This window comes from Lissotriton vulgaris, chromosome 9 (assembly GCF_964263255.1).
Source record: "Lissotriton vulgaris chromosome 9, aLisVul1.2, whole genome shotgun sequence".
Lineage (NCBI taxonomy): Eukaryota > Metazoa > Chordata > Amphibia > Caudata > Salamandridae > Lissotriton > Lissotriton vulgaris.
The window spans coordinates 613,866,250-613,878,225 of NC_141697.1; positions in this window are offsets into that span (position 1 = coordinate 613,866,250).

Below are 11,976 nucleotides of genomic sequence, written 5' to 3' on the forward strand. Positions count from 1 at the left end.
TTGGCTTGCGAGAGACGTTCTTTTCACTCAAACGTCACGTTTAGTAGTTTACTTAAAAAAGCGTACTAGTCAATAAATGAAAGTCATCTTTCATGCCATTGCATCATTTTTCTTAATCCAATGTCACTTTTAATGGTCATGCATGACTTTGCATGGTGGAGTCACATCAAGTAGAGTCAAGTTTCACTCTATTGGGTCATTTCTCCTAGCCAAATGTCACTTTTAATGGTCGTGCATGACTTTCCTGCCGCAAATTCACGTTTTCCACAGAAAAGTCACCTTTCATGCCATTGAGTCACTTTTCCTAGTCCAATGTCACTTCTAATGGTCATGCATGACTTTGCATGGTAGAATCACATCACGTTTCACGCTATTGAGTCATTTTTCCTAGCCCAATGTCACTTTTAATGGTCATGCATGACTTTGCATGGCAAAAAGTTATGTTACCTACAGAAAAGTCACTTTTCATTCCATTCAGTCATTTCTCCTAGTCCAATGTCACTTTTAATGGCCATGCATGACTTTGGATGCCATAAATTCATGTTTCCTATAGAAAAGTCACCTTTCAGTCTATTGAGTCATTTTACCTAGTCCAATGTCACTTTGAGTAGTCATGCATGACTTTCCATGCCAAAAAGTCACATTTACTACAGAAAACTCACCTTTCATACAATAGTGTCACCTTTTGTAGTATACGGTCACCTTTCTGTGGAAATGTACCCAAAAGTGAGCACACTGGTGCAGGGTCACCCTCTCGTCCAGGTGTCCAAAGACTAACAAAAAGAGATTGGCGCTGGAGTTGAAGGAAAACAACAAGTTTATTAATTACTCATGAGCGGGACCACGACCACACAACACTCTCAAGTATTGTGGGAGGAGGTACACTGAACTCACAAACCATGGTCCTTATATACAGTTTTGTTGCAATGTAAGCATATGGACAGAAATGGAAAGAACACGTTTAGACACAGAAATAGCTATCGGCAAACAAGGGCAGATAGATTACCACTTGGCCAGCAAATAGTGAGGGGAAACAGGAATGCTTATGGCAGCAGTAAACAATCAATAGATAGCCTGTAAGACCAGGTGCACCGGCAGCTACAAACCCCCCAGCACGTACATTGCTGAGCCATGACGAAAGAGGTCAACTAAAGTTGATGACACAAGCAGGGTGAAAAGGTGAACAGCAGAGGACAAAAGAATTACGAAGGAAATGAAATGAATGCCTCAGCCAAAATGGCTGTTGCTTATGCTAATGTAAATATTACACATTTCCACATTTACTACTAGAGTATCTCCTTCCCTACTGTAATGGATTTGTTTACCGATACAGTGCTATGGAATTGGTCAAGGCACAAGTGACACACAACACTTGACAATGCACGGTGCATTTTTTTAGGGGGTTTGACATTGATGCCTGGCATCCGACTTGATTGTACACTTCTAAGAGCTACTTCTAGTTGACGGAATGTGTGGATGTTGATATTTCCAGGAAATGTGACATAGACACAAAGACAAGTAATATTTTCAAATATTTATTATCATGATGGAACTGTCATTCAGGTTGTTTCATGGTCCGTTCACAAATGTGTTTCATGTAAAAAAAAATTGCACAATGTGTGCACGTCTGCGATGGCCTGCAGCTTTATTCTGGATGTCTCAAACATCTGCATCCTCCTCTTCATAAACATCCTCCATTGGGTCCTGAAGCTGTAGGTCACCAGCCCAGGGGCCATTAGTCTTCACAAAATATGTTGTGCTGTATTGTACAGACCACCATGATCTTGCAGACCATTGGGGAGGAGTAGAGCAATCTACTCCCCGAAATGTTAAGACAGTGAAACCTGGTCATCAGCAATCGAAAGGTTCTTTTGATGATGTTCTGGTCCTTCTGAGAGCCTGGTTATAGGCCTTCTCCGGCTCAGTCTGGAGGTGTGCAAGCAGTGTCAGGGCCCACGTCTGGATGCCATATCCCTTGTCAGCTGATAGTGAAGCAAAAGGAGAATTGCCAATACTTTAGAAAACTATTACTGATACATGGCAGGCCATGTGCGTTATGTGTAGCTACAAAATCATACATTTATCTAATTATTGTCTTCACAATAATTATTAGTCATTCAGTTATTGATAGGTTGACACACTTCTCTTCCATTACTCTGTGTTATAGCAAATTCTGAACAAGGGCTGATAGATCGTACACTTCTACATCAAGACTGTGATGTAGATCCTGTTATTTTCTGTGATGTCTATTTGGAGTCGCTCGTGACTACTCAATGTTATGTGCTCACACAACATGTGTGGACTTGCCGATAGTGATACATATTTGGTATATCTCAGTAGGTAGATATTAGCATGGGAGACATGCCTTACACTGAAAATGCATGTCCATGGTTAACCACAGATGAGGGTGTTGAGATACATGACATGTCTGATGAACCATGGAAGGGGCATGCAGACAACCCCTTATCTCCCATGGAAAACCTCCCTTACACACATGGATGATACACTGCATTTGGGACTGCTCTGTACCATTCCACAATTAAACGAAAGCCATAGTGACTTTGTGTGTCTTCACATTGTTAGTTTGTCGGTTTGCCTCACACATATACCATGATACATGGTGCATGTATGAGCCACACCCCTCTTCCTTCAGTCCCTATCTGCTTCAACAGACAAAGGCATGGGTATTCTTTCATCCATTTCTACCAGTTAGTAGGTGTGTTAGGTATTAGAATTTCGTTTACCTACAAGTTGTCCATTGACCATTCCCATTTTGTCCATTCTGGAATCGTTCATTGATGATGCAGTGCATAAATGTGTAGACATCATGCACACTGCCAGGGTATTTGGCCAACACCTTGGTGAAGAGGCCCCGATGCTCCACAATGGCCTGGACATTTATGGAGTGTCAATCAATCAATCATTGTAAAGCGCACTACATACCCGCGAGGGTCTCAAGGCGCTGGGGGGGGCGCTACTGATCGAACAGCCAGGTCTTAAGTATCCTCCTGAAGGTCAGCAGGTCTTGGGTCTGTCATAGGCTCAGTGGGAGGATGTTCCATATCTTGTATTGTATTGTATTGTATTTATTATTTGTAATGCGCAACTGTCACCCTACGGGTATCCTGGCGCCCAAACAGGAAGTAGTCAGATGGTAATCAGATGGTATACAATACACTAGCTGTCATGACATATAGACCAGCCGCCAAAGCTATTAGATAGAGTCAGGGGGGTTATACTTTGGCGAACAGCCAGGTTTTCAGGCTCTTTCTGAAACCCAGTAGGGTGTCAATTTGTCTGATGTTCTGGGGAAGCTCATTCCACAGCCTAGAGGCAGAGGTACAAAACGCTCTGCCTCCCATCCTCGATCTCCTGATCCTGGTAATTGCTGCCAAACTCTGGCTAGCAGAGCGCAGGGACCTGGACGGACTATACCAGGAGAGCCTTTCCTGTAGAGGGATAGGTCCTGTGTTGTGCAGGGCTCTGTACACGATACATAGGGACTTGAAGGCAACTCTACTCCCGATTGGCAACCAGTGTAGATCTCTTAGCGCCGACGTAGTGGAAGAACTGCGAGGTCTTTTAAGTGCCAGCTTGGCCGCTATAGACTGGACCCTCTGGAGCCCCTGTAGGATATATAGGGGGGGCCCTAGATATAACGAGTTACAATAGTCCAGTCTGGCCAGAATCACACTCCTAACTACTAGTGGTCTAGATTCGTCAGGCAGGAGGGGCAGAATCTGTCTGAGTGCCTTCAACAATCCATAACAGACACTGATGGTTTTATTGGTCTGAGAGGTCATTTGGAGATCCGCATCAAACAGTACCCCTAGATTGCGCACGGTCTTAACTGGGATGCAAGGTTCTGCTCCCGGCGCGAGCCTGATCTCATGGGAGGGTTGTTGACTCAGCTTGGCTGACGAACAGTAGACAACCTCTGTCTTCCCCTCATTAAATTGAAGGGAGTTTATTGTCAACCACCTGGACACCTTGTTCATGCAGTTCTGGAAGGTCTCCATGGTCACCGCCTGTCTTCCTTCTAGAGAGAACACCAATTGTGTGTCATCGGCGTAGTTTATCAGATCTATACCGAAGGATTTGATCATGGGGATCAGGGGCTGCAGATAAAGATTAAAAAGAATAGGGCTGATCGAGGAGCCCTGAGGTACTCCATGACTGACCAGGGACTTGGGCGATGAAAAGGGTGCTAGGGTTACCACCTGTTGTCTACATGTCATGTAGGATTGTATCCACCTCAGGGCTTTGCCCTTCACGCCCAGTTTTTCCAGCCTGTTTAGCAGAACTGCATGGCTGACCGTATCGAATGCGGCCGACATGTCCAACAGCACCAAGACTGAGGAGTTGCCATTGTCGGCGCGCATTCGAAGGGTGTCCCGCATGGTTGCCAATGCAGTTTCTGTTCCGTGGCCTGGGCGGAAGCCGAACTGGTCTTTATCTAGAAGGCAGTTATCTTCCAGATAACCTGACAAGGATCTACTGACCACCTTCTCCAAAATTTTTATCGGGTAGGGCAGGAGGGAGATGGGTCTAAAATGCGCCGGGATAGTAGGGTCAAGCGAAGGCTTCTTAAGCAGGGGGGTAACCACTGCCTGTTTCCATGCTTCCGGCACTATGCCTTCTTCAAGAGATTGGCGACAGATCTGATGCATCCAGGGGAACAACTCTGGCCCATATTCTTTCCAGATCCTGTGCGGAAGGGGGTCTAAAGGGGACCCAGATGATACATTCTGGGCCAGTCTATGAAAGAGCTCTTCTGTAAGAGGGGTGAAATTTTCCAGTGATGACAATATTGGTGAGGGTTCCTCTTCTTCTGTCTGTGCCTCTGCATCTTTGCAGCTATCCCTTTCCTCATTCAGCCCCCCCACAATTTTAGCGATCTTTTCCTGAAAATAGGTCGCAATCTCATCACAAAGTTCTTGTGTAGCAACCACCTTATTACTCGTACAGGTGGGATGTGAGAGATCCCTTATTATGTTAAAAAGGGTTTTAGTACTGTTAGGGGACTGAAGAATAGTAGTGGCATAGAAGAGAGCCTTAGCTTTGGCGATGGCTCCTTTGTATTTAGCCTGTTCCACTTTCAGCTGTTTTTGGTCCATCTCTGAATAATATCTACGCCATTTCTTTTCTGCCTGTCGGCGTGCATTGCGTAGGGATTTCAGCTCCTCATTAAACCAGGGGGCAGATGGTTTCGTCTTATTTTTTATAATTTTCAGAGGGGCAAGTCTATCTAGGGTCTTTATGATGTAATTACAATATTTTTGATAGTTCAGGTCTACCGATTCCTTTGGATCATAGGAAACATTGCTCATGAAAATAGGCTTTGTTTTATCCTTCGGTAATTTAGACCAGTTCCGTCCCTTCCTATAGGTTACCGGTCGTTCACTTCTGTTCCCCTCAGTAGATATGGAGATCTCGAAGTGGATTAGGGAGTGGTCGGTCCAGTGCTGAGGTAGGATATCAACCATCCTAGTCTCAGTCTTGTTGGCGAAGACCATATCTAGGATATGTCCCCCTGAATGGGTTGGTTTCTGTACCAACTGATCCAGACCCCAGTTTCCACAGTTGTCCTTCAGATCCCTCAGGTGACTCCCCAGGGACCCGTTGTCCCATAGGTTAAAATCTCCTAGAATCAACATTCTGGAGTGGGACAGGGCGAGGGCAGCAATGGTATCAAACAGCGCCTGGTATTGTGTTTCCGCACCAGGTGGTCTGTAACATATCAGTCTGGTCAGGATCCTACCTTTTGGTTCTTGCAGGGAGAACCCCAGTAACTCTACCCCCGCCACCCCATCGATCTGTAGAGGGGAAAAGTCCCACTTATCTTTGTAGATCACTCCAAGCCCTCCTCCTCTTCCCAGTGGCCTAGGTTTATGAAATAACTTATATCCTTCAGGGCATGACAGGCCCAACTCAACAGTGGTATCCACAGTAGTCCATGTCTCAGTGATGAATAGGACATCTAGGTCCATATCATTTAGCAGCTCTGACACTTCCAGGTGATGTTTTACTAGGGATCTGCTATTGATCAGTCCACAACCCAGCACTACAGCGGACTGTGGTAGGGTATTTTGAGGAGATCCCTCTACACTCTTCCCTATGGCTAATAGCTCGTCCCTAGAGTACCTACAGTAGGCATCGGTCCTGGACCTGAGCCCGTCCGAGGCACGGACGGGCACAGACGGGCTTTCCTCTGGCGCTCCTCCGGCGCGAGCGCTGCGCGTTGGCATGCTGGACTTTAAATAGTGTGTGGCAAAAAGGTGCTTGCAACCACTAGAGCGTTAGCCCCTGGAGCGCTTCTGAGCCCACACCCAAAATGGCGGTCAGGAGTGAGGCGGCGCTGAGTTTTCCCAATTTGGTAAGTCCTGTTAGGTCTGATTATTTTCTAGGCGCTACAATCAAAGGGGGAGCGAGGGGCACAATTATAAATTAGCACAGCGTCATGTAGTACAATGTAGCACCACCACACAATCAATTTTACAATTCCGAACAATTTTTAAAAAACGGGCAGAGTGTTCCTAAAATAATTATCAGACAGCAAAGGTTTTAAAACAGCAGCAGCAGCGTGACAATCCTATTTGTGTCTTGGTGGCGAGGTGGGAGAAGGATCTCCCACCGGTGGTTGTTCTTCGGATGCGCGGGACGGTGGCGAGTGAGAGGTCGGCGGAGCATAGCTGGCGGTTGGGGATGTAGAAGGAGAGCCATCTGTTGAGGTAGGCTGGACCGGTCTTGTGGAGTGCCTTGTGTGCGTGGGTGAGGAGCTTGAAGGATATCCTCTTGTTGACGGGGAGCCAGTGCAGGTTTCTCAGGTGGGGGGTGATGTGGCCGTGGCGTGGTACGTCGAGGATCTGTCGTTCCGAGGTGTTTTGCAATGCATTGTAGTCGTTTGATGAGCTTGGTCGGGGCTCCCGCGTAGAGGGCGTTTCCGTAGTCGAGTCTGCTGCTGACGAGGGCCTGGGTGACTGTCTTTCTTGTATCTGTCGGGATCCGTCTGTAGATCTTGTGGAGGGTGTTGAAGCAGGAGGAGGAGACGGGGTTGACTTGCTTGGTCATTGAGAGCTTTGAGTTTAGGATGATTCCCAGGTTGCATGTATGGTCGGTGGGTGTCGAGGCTGCCCCCAGTGCCGTCGGCCACCAGGAGTCGTCCCAGGCTGAAGGGTTAGAGCCGAGGATGATGACCTCCGCCTTGTCCGAGTTCAGCTTCAGACGGCTGGTCTTCATCCGGTCGGCGACGGCCTTCATTCCTTCGTAGAGGTTGGCTCTGGCGGTGATGGGGTCCTTGGTGAGGGAGATGATCAGCTGAGTGTCGTCAGCGTAGGAGATTATGTTGTGGTCATACTGTCAGGCTACATGTGCGAGCGGGCCATGTAAATGTTGAACAGCGTGTGTGATTCTGGTTCCTATAGAGATGTGCTGTGGCTGCAGGAGATACCACTTGCACATTTGTGCAGTCCATGGCACCCACCACGTGTGGGAACCCAGCAATGGCTTAATCTGCTTGCTTGGTCTCCAGCTGCAGTACCTGGGTGTTGGGGAAGAGGAGGTAGCAGGGTGTCAGTTGGATGATGGCATCTAGGACGAATGGAAGGAATGAGGAGAAAGAAGGCATGGAGATTCCAGCCAATCTGGTGGCTGTTGTCTGGAACGGCCTGATGCCAGCATATGTAGTACCACCATGAGTTTCACCTGTGGAGGGATGTTGGTAGCCCTGTTAGCTGTTCACTGTAGCCTTGGGGCAATCTGGTGTTGCAGGTCTTCGATCGACTGCCTCCTCAGCCAATAAAAAGTGATTACCTCCTCCTCCCTGAGTCCTATCAGAATGATCCTCTGGCAGTGGTGATAAATGTGCTCCCTCCTCCTGCGTTGCCTTTGTGGTGATGAGTGGGAGTAGGTGGATGGTGGTGGTCATCTCTGTGCAACTCGCAGTTCCAAAATAACTACCTCCATGGTGTAGTTCTGATTGCAAAACTGCCCTGCTTCTATAGCAGAGTTGAGGCCTCATTTCCCACATGTGTGGTTCATAGGCGCAGGAATTTTCACATTACTGCAACACTGCGCTACTTCTACAGCCACTGAGTCACTTTAAAAAAATGTCATAAATATTCATGCATCACTTTTCGGCTGTAAATTATGATAGAACACCTACCATGCTTATATTAGTACTCATGTGATGCAGGCAATTCCGATGCAGGCTCCTCTTGACTCACAAGTCCAAAAAGCGACGCATCCTCAAAGATACGTCACCTTGTAAATATGGAGCTGTGATTGTGCCGCCATGTGTCAAACATTTTAACACATTGGCGGCACAAGCTTCTTGTAAATATGTGCAGTTGAGGCAAATACTTCGTAACCTCACACTGTGCTGCCATAGGCTGGTTGAGGGCTTCAGCATCACTCTCTGTTTTAGTGAGACAACCCCTGATGTCTGCCAGGGGCTTTTTTAATGAGGATACTTTGTTTTCTATGTTGTGTGTGGCAACATGCCAGTCTTTCAAAGTGTTCATTAACAGGGGCTCTCCCTGTGTGAGATCATACCTTGTATTTTCAGAACACCTCAAGTACCCCACTCGGCTGCCTTTAGGCAAAAACATATTTGTTCTTCACTGGCCAGTTTGTTCTACTAGGGAGGAATCCTCAGTCACCCAAATTGTTAGGGAGTTTTGAACACTGTTGCTTGTTGGAGGTTGTGTCTTCACGTAGTGGAAGCAGAAGGTCACCGGCATCTAGACAGCTACACCCTCTGCTTCTACAACACCTTGAACGCTACTCTGCCAGCACCTCAGCGCCACACCACCTCTGACTCCAAGATGGGACTTGCTCATGCCCCCATTACTGATATGAATTGGCTAACAGTCATACACTCCATCACACCTCCCAACAGCTCCCCTCTTGGCTGTTATAGAGGCAGTGCGCTCTTGTTGAGATTGAGACTTTGCGCAGAAGCTGTTGAATCGGTGCATTGGAGACCACAGACCCACAGAGATGTCAAAGGCTCCCAGGGACAGACACATGCTCGAGGCCAGAACTGCACCTGAGCCCTCCAACAAAGCAGCCATATTGGATCCAACAGGCCCCAAACCCATTCCTTAGAACAGAGCCTTGAATCTTTGTACTGAGGCTTAGGCAATTTCACAATGTCTTTGATAGAGGCTCCCATATAAACTATGTTACCATAGTTCACCCTTGATATCACCAGTGGCCTGGTTTGCAGTAGTGGCTGGTGTAATGGCGGGGAGGGGCAATGGGGGATGAGAAAAACACAAAAATAAAAAGTAAAATGAGGAACTTACCTGCCGCCTGCCAAAACTCCGTTCTCGGGCTTCTTCCTCACTGTAGCACAGGCTCCCAGTCTCCCCTGTAGCCAATCCGGATGGTGCTCTCATGCGTGAGAGAAGCTTTAGGATTGGCCTGAGCGCTCTGGATTTGCGCTCCTAGGGAGACTGGGAGCTTATGACTGCAGTCTCCTACCTGGCAACGCAGCTCCGGTTGGAGACAGCTCAGTGCACATGTCAGTTTGGCCGTCCTAAAATAGCTGACCAAACCCACATGCGCGCTTGTTGGCATTGCCCTCCGCTCCACCTCGTGACTCGCCCCACATTGGCCCCTTCCCCATGACTCATTCAAAGGAAGAAAAATAAAACGATAATAAACTCATTTTATTATTGTTTTTTTAATTTGGAGGCTGATGGGGGGCAACGCACTTCCGCCATAGTGAAGGAGTCACCGCTGCTGATTTGTTTAATGAGGTGAGTTACATTGAACACAGGTGCCTGTCTTCTTAAGAGTATAAGCTCGAACTTACCCCCACATGCATCAAAGTATTTTGGAATCGCAAACGGTGCGATTCCTTAAAATCGGCCGTTTGCGACTCCAAAATAGCTTTTTGGAATGCATCATTCAATTATAGAATTTGCATCATTTTTGCGATTTCTAAAATTGCATTTGCTTTTAAGAAATCGCAAATATGCGATTTCTTAAAAGCAATGCATGAATATTTTTCAAATTGCGAATTCGCAATTAGGGGGTTAAATTTACCGAGTGGTTGAACCACTCGGTAAATTTGGAAAAAGGTGTAAAAATGCTTAAAAATGCTTTTTTTAAGCAGTCATGTTACGGACACACATGTCCTTAGGACATGTGTGTGTGTAACATGATGCGAAAAATACATTTCAGGGGTGCAGGGGGGGGTTCTTTGGACCCCCCCTGCACCCATGAAATGCATTAACAAATTGCGATTTTCTAAATGAAAATCGCAATTTGTTAAAGCCTTCCCATTGATCCCTATGGGCCTTTTGGCCCATAGGAAACAATGGGAAGTGCGAATTCGCACTTTGGAATTCGCATAATATTTGAGAATCGGTAAAAATTGAGATTTTTACCGATTCTCAAATATTTTGCACAAATGTACATGCATCCCATTTTGCATTTCCTAATTTGCGATTCCCTAAAAATCGCAAATTAGGAAGTGCAAAATGAAACAATGATGCATGTGGGGGTTAGTGTTGTAGATCACCTCAGTGATTTGTTGGCCAAATGATAAATTGTCTTTGAACTGTATCGCAAGGTTCTTATTTGCTTGAGCCTGTATTTGGATAGCACCTAGTTCCCCTAGGCAAGTAAATGGCATATTATTCTCTGAAGAAACTTCCACTCTGAGGAGTTCAGCTTAGAGTACTTCAGAGATGACTGCCATTCAATCACGGAGATACGTGTTTCAAACAGGAGGTGATGTTCTTGTTTTGTTTTTCTTGGGTACCAATCAAGGCCCAGATTATCAAAACCTTCACACAATGCAGCACAGCAAGTGAAGTTGCTATGCTGCATTGTGTGAAAGGGAGTGAGCAGGAAAGCGCCATTTCTATCTAAGATATGGCACTATCCTGCTAGCTCTTCTAGCACTGGCACAAAATTAGCCTGCAGAGTGCCATGTAAAACCTTTGCGCCACATTGCAAAGGTGTCTATGTGATTGTAGCTTACATTTTGCACTGGAAAGGTGATCATGCAGTGTAGAATACTATGCCTAGAGATGAAGCTGTAAAACGTTTCCCACTTTGAATGCGACCTGTACAGTGCAGCTCATACGCAAAGTAGGAAATGTTAGGAGAAATAAAAGCATTTCTCCTTTTAATGCCAACTTTCAAGTGGAAACATTTATGGCGCAAAACTTTGTCTACTATTGTTTTTAAATGGGTTTCGCATAGAAAACCATTAGCGATTATATAGGAACGCCCATGTACCACTCATGGAGTGCCCCTTTGATGCAGAGTAACGCAAAGTACTACTTTTGGGCAATTCCAATCCTTGCTGATTATGTCATTCCTATGTATTGTGAACCCAGTTCCAATTTGCCTTTGATTGTAAGTCATTCCATATGTCTCTAGTACTTTTTCTGGGCTGGGCTGCCTATCCCCCGCGGTTTGATACAAAAGAAAAATTGGTATAACCTTATCCCATTTGTGTTCCATGTGTTTTTTCCTCTGCCCTCTACTACCTATCCTTTATAATACTGAAGTTTTGGCTTCCAAGCATATTTCACCCATGGTGTCCACTAACAAACTAATGGCGTCCTGGGAGATTGTAGGCCATCGTAATCACTCTTTGCAGTTGACAGAGGTGCCAGATTGATTAAATCTATAACTTACTTTCTTGGGGTTGCTCCTGAGAAATAGACTAGTATGTTTGTTGTGGCCTTTTGTAATCACTTCAAGTGTTGTCACTACTGGCGATGTCACATCATGTGATGCCTCTGATTATTCTAAATCCCAGCTAGTTGTTGAACAGCTGTCACTGTTCCCATACAGGAATTTAGTGTATCCAATGCCCACGTTGTTGCGTGACTGTTGGCGCGCAAATACGTATCCCATTTATTTTCAGTATGCACAACAACTTGGATACGGAACAGTCTAGTCCCTATTTGGGCTTTAGTGCGCCCTGCTGGATCTGTCCCTCTTGTTTGT